Source organism: Juglans regia, chromosome 8 (genome assembly GCF_001411555.2).
Source record: "Juglans regia cultivar Chandler chromosome 8, Walnut 2.0, whole genome shotgun sequence".
Taxonomy (NCBI): domain Eukaryota; kingdom Viridiplantae; phylum Streptophyta; class Magnoliopsida; order Fagales; family Juglandaceae; genus Juglans; species Juglans regia.
In genome coordinates this window covers 12,607,821-12,622,105 of record NC_049908.1, presented here as the reverse complement: position 1 = coordinate 12,622,105, position 14,285 = coordinate 12,607,821, and the positions used below count along the sequence as shown (strand labels likewise).

The following is a 14,285-nucleotide window of genomic DNA, read 5'->3' as shown; positions in this document are numbered from 1 at the left end:
TCGCAGCATATCTTTAAGAATTTATTTTTTATTTTTTTAATTTAATACGGTGTGTTGAGAATGTAGATTGATATTTTTTATTTTTTATTGAATATTTAGTTATTAAAAAAAAATTATAATAAATTAGTTAAATTTTAAATAATTAGAATTTAGCTACAATTATATTTAAAATAATTTTTAAATTTAAATGTTCATGTTCATAACCCAAATTCTTATTTTAAGAATTATTTCTCTCTCTAGCAAACCAACGTGTTTAATTTTTAGAAATATTTGTTGAATGAATGCTTTTTTCAAGTGTATGGATTCATGGATGCTCTGTCTAAATTTAATAAAAAAAAATATAGTTGGATAGGAATGATAGAAATTAATAAAATATAATAAAATAAAATAAATTAATAATTAAAAAATTTAAATATTTTTTTAATTATTAATTACACATTATTATATAATAAATAAATAAATAATCTAATGTGAAAATTTGATATGAATATCTAAAGTTAAATTTATTTTATATTATTTTATTATTATATAATAAAAAAATAGCTATTCCAATGTGGAGATTTATGTGAATGAAATAGTCAACATCTAAATTCATCTTATATTTATAAAAAATATACTTTAGTTTTAACTAATCCATTGAGAGTGCTCTTAGTGAGTTTGGATGTGATGAAAATTTTAACTGAATAATAATAAATTTTGTGAAAAATTTATTTTAAAAAAATGATATTCACAGTAAAAAAAAAATTGATTTTTTATTTAGTTAGGTCGCCTTTTTTTTTAAAAAAAAACATACTTGTTACAAATCATTTTCATCTATAATTATCTTCATTTCACTTTAAATTTTAGAATTTAGATAACAACTTTAATTAATATTGATCCCTGAAAAATTTTATTCTTAAGCATGTGTGTAAAGTACACCTAATAAAGTACTTATATGACATAATTTGATTTAGAAGATAAATTTTAAAATTTGAATCTTACTATTTAAGTGATGTAGATAGTGTGATCTACAACTTTTTTTTATATTAAATCAAAGTGTGCTCTACACATGTACAAGAAATCAGGTCTTTTTTAGCGCTCAAAATTATCGCAAATATATATAATAATAGTTACATTTGATCATTTTCGCTACATTTAATATTTATAAATTGCCGTAGGTTCGACGAAATCCTAAAGGCATTTTTGATCAATTGAACTCTTCACAAAACTACTATTTGCGGTGAGTTTAATATGTCGCAAACGAAGCAAAAATCGACAGAAATGGTCTTCACATTTACCATTAAAATCGCTGATAAAAGTTATTTTCAACGATATGTATTGTCACAAAAAGCCATATAAATCGTCGAAAATAACACATTATTTTCCCCAGCGATTTTAAATTATTGTCGCTACTATGTATTTCCAACGGGTAAGGTTCACAGCAAAATAGTATTTCCGGCGAGTTAATGTCGCCACAATATCTTTTAGCTATGAAAAATATTTCCGGCGAATTTTACTCGCCGAAAAAGGTGTTTCAGAAAATTAAAAAAAAAATCACAATGTTATATAGAGAAAATATTATACACATCTAAGTTTTGTAGACTTCACAATTTTACCTTACATTATGGATTACACTAATATTCTTTTTACATACTCAAAAAAGATCCAAAGTCTATAATAACTTAAATAAAGAACCTAAGATCTATAGTAACTACACTAAGAATTGCACCAAAACTAATCCTAGACTTGCTGAAAGGGAAAAAACAGAGTTGAGCAAGATCATTGAACTTAACATCAAAGTACTCTAAAAAAACACATTTACAGGGAGCACCCTGTAAGGATTGAAGAGTATCACAAGAATGCCAGATAAAATTTTCCAATTAACAACAAAATTAATGTAACTTAGTTAACTTTTTGTAGATTTTATTTTCTTGTCTTGCCAACAATCACATTGCAATAAATCAGTAGATTTAATTCTCTGTTCTCTTAACATTTCAACCTCTTATTTTTCATTTTCTCTTCCTTTATTTCATCCCTTCATCTCAACCTCAAGAGGTGACATGAGAAGTACCAAGTGAACTCAAATATCAACCAAAACCAGCTCTAAGCAACAAAAAACAGAATCCACAAAAAATATAATGCACATCCAAATTGTATGTTCTTGCTCAAAAAAGATATTGCACAAGTGGGAAGCACAAAACCAAATTTACAAATGATCTAAAAACTAATGACAAGTGTCACCAAACAAGTAAAATATTTGAGTTGTAAAAAATGATATGTAAGAAACCTAGACTAGAAACAAATAATTTATCAATGAGTTGTGGTCATGCTTCTCAGTTCAAGGTGTTTGGGGTTCCAATTCAAAGAAGTTACAAAAAAGTGAAGATAATAGAAGTTAAGTTTAGTGAGCTGGTAACTTATCTGGTTTCTGTGTTAAGTGAAGATGATTTGGCTATTTTTGCAGCAACAGTGTATTAGGTGTGGAAGAGAAAGAATGTATTTTTTTTTGAAGAGAAGTTTTTGTCCCCATATACTGTCATACATATTGCATTTCAAGTGGTAGAAGACTATAAGGCAACATGCTTAAAGTTAACTGGGATGCAGTAGTGGATCACACTAATTGTAAAGTGGGGATAGGGGTAATCATCAGACATCATGAAAGGAAGGTGGTAGCATCTCTGCTATCCAACAAGAATTTATTTTCTAATACTGCTACATACCACTGGGTGGTAACCCCCTCGCGGCCTCGCAACTGTCAACCAATAATTAAAACAAAAAAACACAAAAACAAAAACCAGAAACATTACTTACCTTACGCAGGAGGAGGAATTCATTTTATTTTCATTTGAAGAAACCAGAGCCCCAAACCCCCCAAACCAGATCAGAGCTGCGCGCAGTCTTCGATCCCTCCCACGGTCTTCTCTTCCGGTCTTCTCTTCTAGATTTGAAGTCTATTCTTTCATCTGCATTTTTGGGTAAGAGGTCTTCATCTGTTTGTTGTTGGGTTTTATTTTTCTCTAGGTTGTGGTCTTCATCTGCCGTTCTCTCTGGGTTGCTCTTGTCCTTTTTGTTTGTATGTGAAAAATCTGTGCTTAATGGTGGGTATTGAGCCGTTGGGTCTTCTTTGGTTCCGTAATGCAAACAACAGCAGCAGTAATAGTAATCTTGTGCAGTAGAAGTCAAGCATGTAATAGGTGTAGTTTAATATCCAATTTGTCATATATGTGTACTTTGGAAGGTCGCCTATGACAAGTAATAATAGATTTGCAGATATTGTTTATGCTTTTTTTTTTTTCTAGTGTTTCTTCTAAATTCTTTTTTTTTTTTTTTTTGTTGCATTTTTAGTATTTTAATGGGTATTGGAAATTCATTCATTCATTAGCTATTGAAAAAGGTAGCTCTCATTTGATAATTAATATATTATCAAATTCAACCATTGGTGGTGAAGAACCAAATTCAACCAGCTATTGAAACTAAATGGCTCAAAAAAAAAATCTGAATATTTTATCAAGGACATATGTATACAACAATAGAGCAGAAGTGAAAGGAAAGTGAGGCCTGCACATGGTGCTAAGTAGTCTATGAGAACCTAAGTAAATTTGTCTTGAGCTGGATCCAAAACTTTAGCATGAAGTTTGAGCCAGGGATCAAGCAAACCTAGTCTATAATGAAGTTCTATCTTTTAGTCCTTGAGTTTATGAAACAATTCTAAGCTGCAAAACAGCTGTTTGGGATGAACCCAACCCCCTCTTTGTATTTTTTGACTCAGCAGAATATCTACTGTCATATGGTATTTAATTTTCTTGGTCAGATTTGATTTTTTTTTTTTTTTTGTGGGTCTCAATCAATCTAAATTGGCAAAATAGAAATCTTGATATCAATTCTAGGATGTAGGTAACCCACCACTAATGCTTATTGAAACATGCTTTTGATGCTTGTTATATTCCCTTTTTTTAAATGTTGATTAGAATCTTCTTCTACCAATGAAGGTGCATGTTCAGTCCGATCCAGCTGGATGCTTGGTTATATCCGGTCAACCAGCGCAACTGGATATTCCTTGGGGATTAACACCTTTAAAAAAAGAGTTCGTCTATACTCAAGCCTACACAGTAACAAACACCACACACCGCCTACGTGGCTTTTTTTTTTTTAAATTGCTACAGTAAAACGAAGACGTTTTACTCAAAACTGAAAGAGACTTCGAATCGAAACAGTGCATTCGAATAATTTCTCTCCCGCTTAGTTCCCGCAGTCCCGTCTCTCCTTCTCGGTTCCTGCCATCGTCCGTGTGCCGTGTGCCGTCGTCCGCGTGCCGTCTGCCGTCGTCTGGGTGCCGTATGCTTCAGCCGTGCCGTCTGCTCAAAACCCAGCCTTCGAATCTCTCTCTCTCCAGCTCGGTTCCCCCCCGGTAAGTAACAAGGTATGTATAAGGTTGGGACTGATCAGTATTTGAAGATCTATTATTTTGAGAAGCCGTATGTGTAGAGTGTTCTCAGATTAAGCCTAAGATATAACCATTTAACAATTAAGCCTGACCAGTTAATTTAATTCACACATCATTGTGACTTGTAATGCAACACTCTCTGATTTTTGCTTGTGCCGCCATTTATTCATGTCCATATTATTCAATAGTCAGTATCATGTTGTTCATCTGATCCTCTTCATGTAAAGGATCTGTAATAGCTATAGAAAAGTATGTTGGATCTGCTGTATGGAGCTCATGTTGTAAATGTTGCTTCTTTGGTTGTGCGACCAGTAGATGTATGTCCTCATTTACTTGTTCAAAAAAGATTTAGGAGCATTGCATACCATTCTCATTTACTTAAAATGTCCTCAGTTGCAAGGACAAAATCATAAAATTACTGATTTTGAGATTTTGGGCAGATCTAAACCATATGTTACTCTCATAAAATCAGAGGCTGTTTTTAGAGGAAAGCACTATATAAATCTCACAGTGATTTTTTATGCTAAAGAGACATTGACACTAAGTCTAGGAAAAGATTGATACCCACAACAACACTACCTCTGGAATATATCCTTTGTACTTGAAAGATAGAGCTTGGTACAAAAGTCATTGTGTAGTGATTCCGTTGATCATGATCATGATGAGCATTGTTGCATCTACATGAATCGACCTCCCTAAGAAGCCCAGCTTGTAAAATAGAATATCAGTACTCTAAGCTGTGAGGTTCCAGGAGACAGCTTGCCGGCCACTATACAGATCGACTGTAGTCATATAAATAAATCTTTTTATTTGAAAGTAGGAGAATAGATTTCCATAGGAATAACATATAGTCATGAGCAAACTGGATGAGAAAAAGGAGATCATATATATGAGGTGGGGCACTCAATAATATTTTCTTTAGATCATCAGCATGTGGGTTGTGAAGTTTTTGGGTTAAAATATACTAGTAAACCTTCCTTGTCCAGAAAGCATAGCTTACATTGAAATGCTGCATATATACATTGTACACTCATGTCCTAAAAAGGAGGTGAATAGACGGTGCTTCATTAAATCTTGTTCAAAAAAGATTTAGGAGCATTGCATACCATTCTCATTTACTTAAAATGTCCTCAGTTGCAAGGGCAAAATCATAAAATTACTGATTTTGAGATTTTGGGCAGATCTAAACCATATGTTACTCTCATAAAATCAGAGGCTGTTTTTAATATAATCAGAGGTTGTTGTAAAGTTCAAAGTAAACTAGAGGCTGTTGTAAAGACAACTTTCCAACCTTAAAACTCCCAAAATAATTAAAACTAATAATGTTCAATATAAAATGCACTAGTCAACCTCAACACTAAGAAGACCAACTAAAACATATCGTCGAGTAAGATAGCAATAAACTGAGTTGCAGAGCATAGAAAAGTCACAATGTAGCAGTAACCAAAAGTGTTTTTTCCTAGTAATGTCGATTTAATAAAAAGCTATGGACTAATGGTTTTATTTTTGTAATGTTGATCTAAAAACTCAGTTGAAATATATTGATGGACAAAGAGGAAGATAGAAGGCCACCCAGGCCTTCTACACCAGTTTCACCGACTCAGGTATGATACATTGGTCATTCATAAAAGGAAGGTGTCTCGATTCTAATAATTAATGTATTTTCATTCGTGTATTGTAGGTTTCTCTTTGTCCAGAAAATGCTTACTACTCGCCATTTATGATTCATCCAAATGCATATCCGAATTCATATACATACGCATGGGGTAGCCAGGTACATTCCCTTTTAAACTTTCAATTTTTTTCCATAAGTTCATTGTTACCCGTTCTAACAATGTGCCTGATTGCAGCCCCCACCAATGCCACCTTTTCCATCAACGTTCATCTGCCCACCGTCGAGTAATGCAAATGAGTCGGGTCGTGTTCAACAAACGAACCAGGTAGATTCCTTTCTAATATTTTTTTTCTTTTATTTTTTTATGCATGCATTTTTTTTATCCTTTCTAATATCGTGCCTGATTGCAGCCCCCACCAACACTACATTTTCCAACAACGTTCATATACCCGTCGTCGAGTAATGCGGAAGAGTTAGGTCGTGCTCAACCCACGAACCAGGTAGATTCCTTTCTAATCTTTTTTTTTTTTATGCATGCATTTTTATTCGTGCTAACACCGTGCCTGTTTCAGCCACCACCAATGCCACATTTTTCATCAATGTGCATCTACCCACCGTCGACTAATGCGGATGAGTCAGGTCGTGTTAAACAAACGAACCAGGTAGATGAATGATTAATCTTTAATTTTTTTTTATGTGTGCATTTTTATCCGTTCTAACACCGTGCCTGTTTCAGCCCCTACTAATGCCACCTTTTCCAACAATGTTCGTCTACCCGCCGTCGACTAATGCGGAGGAGTCGGGTCGTGTTCAACAAACGAACCAGGTAGATAGATTCCTGAATAATCTTTTTTTTTTTTGGAATGTGTGCATTTTTACCCGTTCTAACAACGTGCCTGATTATAGCCTCCACCAACGCCACATTTTCCAACAAGGGATATATACCCGCCGTCGACTAATGCGGAGGAGTCAAGTCGGGTTCAACAAATGAACCAGGTAGATAGATTCCTGAATAAATATTTTTATTTATTTATTTTTTTTATGCGTGCGTTGTTACCCGTTCTAACACTGTGGCTGATTACAGCCCCCACCAACGCCACCTTTTCCATCAACGTTCATGTCGACTAATGCGGATTGTTCGGACCATGTTCAACAAATGCCATGCACTTCGTCGAGTACCGGAGAGGACTCGACAAGCTTTGAAAAGACTGCAAGTAATCCCAAGACTGCGGAGACATTGGCATTTATATCTGGAAGTGAAAATAATATTGGAGGTACTTCAGTAGACGTAGAGACAGAAGTTGATGAGATGCATGAAGATGATGAAGAAAATTCTAATCATGACCAAGTTGAGGAGGAGCCCAAACCTGGTATGAAGTTTGCCACTGATCATGAGCTTATGGCGTATTACATGCGATATGCCAAGCAACAAGGTTTTGGTGTTATAACACAAAGGACGAAGAGAGATGCTAATGGGAGGGTGAAGTATTTAACGATTGGGTGTGCGCGTGGGGGGAAGTACCATCCTAGTCATAGTAATATCTAGAAGCCACGCCCAACTATTAAAACGGATTGTAAGGCAAGGATAAATGCTCACTTGGTGGATGGTACTTTGGTGGTGACCACTGTTGAGATTGCCCATAATCATGGTACTGTCAGCCCACAAAAGTCTAGATTCTTTAGATCGCACAAGTATTTAGACGAATATAGTCAGAGGATGCTTGATTTGAACGACAGAGCAGGTATTCGAATGAACAAGAATTTTGGGGCACTTGTTGTTGAGGCAGGGGGGTTTGAGAATCTGCAGTTTCAAGAAAAAGACTGTCGAAATTTTATTGACAAAGCCTGACAATTAAGACTGGGTAAAGGTGGTGGTGAAGCACTGACTGAGTACTTCAAGAGGATGAGAATGCAGAATGATGGTTTTGTTTATGTGATTGACGTGGATGAGGAGTTGAGACTTAGAAATGTGTTCTGGGCTGACGCACGTAGTAGAGCTGCGTATGAGTATTAGATGCACGTAGTAGACTTAGAAAAAGAATGTTGTATTTTAGTGAATTTTGGGAAGAAATGTGATATATCGCCACCTATATTCGGTGTTTATTGACGTGAGTTTAGCCCTGATTAACAAACAATATATGTGTCATCTCAAAGCAATATAGTAAAACAGTAGGTTGAACACGTTTCCAACATAGGCATTAACATTAATACAATTAGTACAATTAATATACATTAATCCGTACCATCTATCTACAATGTACTTCTTCAAAAGTACATTTATAGTCCAAGGCAACCAAATATTATTACAATTGATAACACCCAATAAATACATAAACATATTCGTGCACATCTATTCTCTACGAGCTGCTTTCCAATTTTCTTCTCTTGCTTGTAAAGAACATTCTCTCTCTCAACAAGTTTATCTTTCGTTTTCTGAACTTCATACTCGCGCAATAGTAAATCATCCTCCCTTTTTCGAGCTGCATTCTCTCTTGTGCGTATTTTTTCCTCTACCAATTGAAGTATATCTGCCCATATAAAGAATTGACACATTTCTTCTCCCTGCATACAAATTTTTAATTCCAAGACTGTTAAATATGCCAAATTAAAAAGTACTACAAAATTATGATAAAAAAATATGTTTTACCGTGTTATACTTCGGGCAGGCGTAAAATTTCCTTCCAGGATTTTTCTTAGTATGGGAGGTCTTCAATGGGGCTTTCAACCCACACCAACAAGTTGGTGCTTCGATTTGCAACTCATCAACAACACATGATGATTGACTGGAGGCCATAGGTGATCTAAATGAAACATTGAGCAAGAATTATTGAAATATTAATTAAACACACATGATGGATTTGAGCAACTACTAAAACATCGTTTAAATGCAAGTGGTGCATGAATGCAGTCCAATATGATTATATACTATGGCTAGCAATAAGCAGGTATTGTGCTTTAATATACTACAGCTGTGGTTGCAATAATCTGTTCATCCCATATCATAGTTGCTAACAGTGAATCACCATAATTATGAACCAAAGTTCTCTTCCATGGAAACTAATCTTTTTTTATACTTTAATTTTATTTTTTCCAGCCAAACAGAGAAGATGAAGATTCAAGGATTAATAGTTATAATATTACGTGTGTAATTGCACCATCATCAAATAAGATATGAGACAAAACTGAAAACCCCCATTTCAAGCAAAGAACAGATGCAAAATAGCAGAAAGCTCCTCCCTTTCTTGTCCTCTTTTAAAGTGAAAACAGGCTCAAATCTATCTCAAAAGACATAAACCTATGCATGCCTCACAAATGCCATGGCTGAGGCCATTCTCAGGAGCAGAAGCAGCTATGCATCTTGTTGAAGATTGAGTTCACTCTATGGGTCCAGCCCTCAAAAAGTAGAGACCTAATCTAAGACTGCAAATTTGATAATAATCCTATATCTAAAGTCAAACCAACTAGAACAATCTGAGAATGTCCTTTTTCTGAAGGCCCGTATTCTAAAGACGAGAAATTCTACTCCTAAGCCGGTCCATTACTCCAACACCACACACTGTAAGATGGCGAGCCTGGTCTGAGTGCCACATCACGGTTTTACACACATCTTTCGTCTGCTTACACTGGAGCCATTTCTCCCTCCCATCTCTCATTTAAGTACAATCTCTAATTCACCTCGCCTCTCACTTCTCTCTCAGATCTACTCTATCCGTCTCTCACTTCCATCTTATCTGAGTATTCTCGAGCCCTCTCTCCCTGACTCACTTCCGTAGCCCTCTCTCCCTGTCCCTCCATTTGGTGTCGTTGAAGATATGACTCCATTTACTTCTCAGTTTTTCTTCAATTTTTTTTCCATAAAAGCTTGAAGCTGAAGCTGAAGAAAGAACAAAAAAAAAAAAAAACTAGTCTAGTTTTTGAAGATTTCTTTGACCATTCTAATGAAATCAAACAAAAAGCTTAGGAAACCACAAAAAACTCCCATAAACCACCAACAAGAACAAAGTCTGAGTCTGTTTAGTTCCTAACAAAAAGTACTTCCCATCAAGCTTTCCGAAAAATTGCTGCTAATTCAGGTGGATCTAACAACAAACATTAAATCCAGTTTTTCTTTAAATTGGTATTAAAGTAGCCTTAAGAGATAAGAGGAAAGGTGATAATAAAGTTACTAACTTTTTCCTTATAAACACCAACAACCATTGAATCTGATGACAACCCAGTTTTTCATTTGTGAATCTGAACCACTCAGCTGAAGAATATAACGTTAACAATAAAAGCAACAAGCAACAATCACTGAAAAGAAAAAAAAAAGCAAACTATTGCTACACCATATCCAGGAAAAGAGATCTAAACCACTCAATTGAGATAATTAACACTCAGGAGTTAGTAATAAATTACTCTAGGTCTCACAAGCGAACTGTTGCTACACCATATCCAGGAAAAGAGATCTTCATGCTGCCAAACTCCTGTTCAGGGCCACAGAGGTATCTGTCTAAGAATGGAAAATGCTGCATCTGGGAGTCTAAAAGACAGAATGGATGTAGAAGCCGTATAGGGAATAAAAAATAAAAAATAAAAAGCAAAAAAAGCAAAACAACAAAACCTGCCAAAAAAGGGACAAGAGGTAAGAGATTGAAAAAAAGAAATTTCAGTTGGATGGGATTGAAGACCAATATTAGGAGTTAGAAAAAAATCATGATTTGGATTTTCAATGGGAAAAGGAGAAGTTTTAGCACCTTCAGTTGAAAACTTGACAAGAGCATCCAAATCCAAATGGATGGAATTGGTTTGTGGTCAAGGAGGACCAGATGAAATCAGTTTTCCATTAATCCCAGTTTAGTTTACTCTTTGAGCATAACACAAAATGGGCTACAGTGCCATACACTTAAATTGCTGCTATAGCCTATCCCTAAGATGAAAAACTAAAGATTACCTATCCCGAATAAATTTTTCCCCAAGAAGATGCTTGGCCTTACCTAATTAGTTAGATCAATATCCTAGCTCGACTTGGTCCATCGTTGACCAGAACAAATGTTTATCCTATAATTTAAAGAAGCAGTTTCTCTATTTTGGGGTAAGACAGAGCAATGAAAGTCATAGTAATGACGAGAGATTTGAGGTTTTCCTGTCATGAAAGTAGTCTATTATGGAACATCTTTAATCTCTGTTGTCTTTTTGAATTTTCATGCCAAACTTTTGCTAGAGCATGTCTTAACTAAACATTAGTTGTTATGTATAAAGACCCAGCGGCTCTGTACATGTTTGTGAATTGACTCTGTGCTAGTAGTGATTGTATTTTCCTGGGATCCTTTGTGATTATTTTCATTATGTATTCATATTATTGTTGGGTCTTGACAAACAAAACTGTTATTTACATGGAAAAAAACAAAATCATACCAAGCTACATGAAAAGTAATGCCTCCCATGCGGATCCTCTCAAAACAGTATCTACTCGAAGAAGAACCACCAGACATCTAGCATATATAGCATCGAATAGTTTGAAGAAGGTAACAGCTACCCAAGAACCACCAGACATCTAGCATATATTGTATTTTCCTAAATGCTTGATTTTAACCCTCTGGTTTTGATTTTAACACTCGGCTACTGAAATATTAATCCTTCATGCAAGAAATTTGAAGAAGGTAACAGCTACCCAAGAAATGAATAATGGAAACTTACTTGGTGCAGTTGTTGTTGATCCGCACGTGAACGGAAAAGTGAATACGAATCACGATTTCTCACGATTTCGGGAGTTAGGGCACGGAGATTTCGAGGGAGAAATGGAGACGATTGGGGGGGGGGGGAGAGATTTCTGAGTTAAATAGAGATGGGGGGATATTTTGAGGGATTCTGAGATGATGGGGGGGGGGTGGGGATGAAGGGGGGACAAGACGCTGACTCGGGACGGCAAGGTCGCCACATCACCAGGTGTGTGGAGTGGGAGAACGACCGGCCTTAGAGTAGATTAATTCTTAAAAAAAGGTTTCTAAAGGATTTCTTATGTTTAGTTGTATGTGCTGTTCAGTGTTGCTTTGCTGCAGTGGGTCCATGTAACTCTGCATAATAAAGATCTTCTCCAATTGCCTGACTAAATCAAATGGCCCAATTCTAAAGAGAGATAGCCCCATCATGTGAGCCCTGCAGTATTTAATGGCCTCGTTTGTTTTGGAAAAACATCTCATCTCATTTCATCTAATCATTACAACTTTTCCAACTTTCAATACAAAATAAAATAAACAATTCAATTTTTTCAAATCTCAAAACAAAAATAATATTAAAAAATATACTCTAACAATATTTTATTCAACTTTTTAACTTTAATCTCATCTCATCTCATCTCATCTCCGAAAACAAACGAATGTTATATCTATCTCTCTTTGCTTTAGACCATTCAATTTGGCTAGACGGTGGAGAGGATCTTAAATTCTTTGCATAATAGAGTGTATGATTTCTTTTGGGTTAAAAGTATTCATGTAAATAATGAATGTAAGCTGATGCTACATGAAACCCCTTTTGTTATACCACTTTTTTTGGTTTAGTTTGGACTGGATGTATCTGCTTTCGAGCTAATGATGTGCATAGGAGGAGTTTAAGGAATTCTGATTTATGTATTTATAAAAAAATATTTGTATAGGCGTGAGGCTCTTTATCGAAGCATACCTGACTTTAGTAGTTCTCTTTCCCAGGTTGTTAGCTTCCCTTCCAGATTTGATCCACATCAAACATCTGTTGTTGTCACCCTGCACGGACAGTTGTTTGTTTGTATCCCGTTTGAACGGTCAGATTTATAGAACGTGGAGATAACGATCCCCTTTCCCAAACACAAAGATTGCCGCTTCAGTTTGTGTCTAGAAGATGAATTAACTTCATGTGGACAATTAGGAGTTGAATTTTGCAGTGTAAGTTTTATTTTTTCTAGTCATGCTTATAGTTGAAGCTCAAGCCTACCTGATTGGGTATGCATGCATTTACATTAATCTAGTATTATGTAATTAATAATTGTAAGATGTTATAATTAAACAGTGATGATGGGACCATTTGATAATCAATATATTATGCTACGAACTGTCCTTTCACTTGGCATTTTAATTGCTTGAATGGCATTTTAGTTGCTTTTGCATGATAGTTTATTTTTTTCTAGTTATAAAAACCCACTTGCTGAAGTGTCAATTGGCTATCTTGAAAGTTTATACTAATTTTTAGACTGGGAAACGGGAAAGAACAGCCAACTACGCAGACATTATCTAGCCCAAATTCCGCTTCTTCCGAGGTATGTATGTTATATGATTTAATATATCAATAACATTGGTATTATTGAGTTGATATTTATTTCCAAAATTCATCATCAATAATTTTATCTAATAACATGTTAGGCCATACCATCAACTAGTCCAAACATCCCAAATTACATGCTTGGTTACTTTGGACCAGTGCCTACGTGGTCACCGACTTTTCTACCATATCCGGTTGGCAACCAATATCCAATCAACATACAGGTGGTGATAATTGATCAGGATTTATTCTTAATAAGTTGGCTTCTTTCCACCTATAAAAAAAATAATAAGTTGGCTTATTTGTAGGAGTTTAATTGCAGACTTTTTGTGTTTATTGCAGAATGCTGGTTACCTATTTCAACATATCATGGAACCTCCGACTCTTATCAGCAATACAAGCTCTGCCACAAGCAGAATAGTTGGTTCAGAGGATAATTGACCTGATGGTGGGGAAACTGAAGTGCCATGCGGATCTCCATAAGCTGAAGAATGTACTGAGGATAGACCAAGTCCTATGAAACCTGGTGATGGCAGTGCTGAGAAATCTCAAAATGTCCAAGTGGATGATGATGATACAATTGAGGAGCCAAAGTCGGGAATGAAGTTTAATTCCTTTGAAGATTTATTAAGTTATTATAAGGAATATGGTAAGAGGAGCGGGTTTGGGGTGATGACAAAGCGGACAGAGAGGGGAGAAGATGAGTCTGTTAGATATGTCAGCCTTACTTGTGCCCGTGGTGGGAAGGCCCGGAATAGGACGTTGAATGTTGCCAACCCACGTCTGATAGGGAAAACTGAATGTAAGGCAAAGATTAATGCCTTAAGGCAAGATGGTGTGCTTCGGTTGACGACAATACATAATATCCATAATCACGGCCTTAGTCCAAAGAAATCCCGCTTCTTCTAATGTAATAGAGAAGTTAGTGATGCCGTAAAAAGGGTCCTCGATACAAATGATTTGGCTGGCATCCGAATA

General features: G+C 35.5%; 1 long non-coding RNA gene across 2 annotated transcripts; it reads right to left on the bottom strand.

Moving 5' to 3' along the window:
* Positions 1–8,230: 8,230 nt before the first annotated feature.
* LOC108994469 lies at positions 8,231–11,824 on the bottom strand. 2 transcript variants are annotated; one of them, XR_001996690.2, is made up of 3 exons: positions 11,715–11,824; positions 8,686–8,839; positions 8,231–8,600 (listed from the first exon to the last, which is right to left on the bottom strand). It is a non-coding gene; the product is annotated as an uncharacterized LOC108994469 (long non-coding RNA). The 2 variants fall into 2 exon arrangements; XR_004802277.1 differs by lacking the exon at positions 11,715–11,824 and adding an exon at positions 10,434–10,632.
* Positions 11,825–14,285: the final 2,461 nt, after the last annotated feature.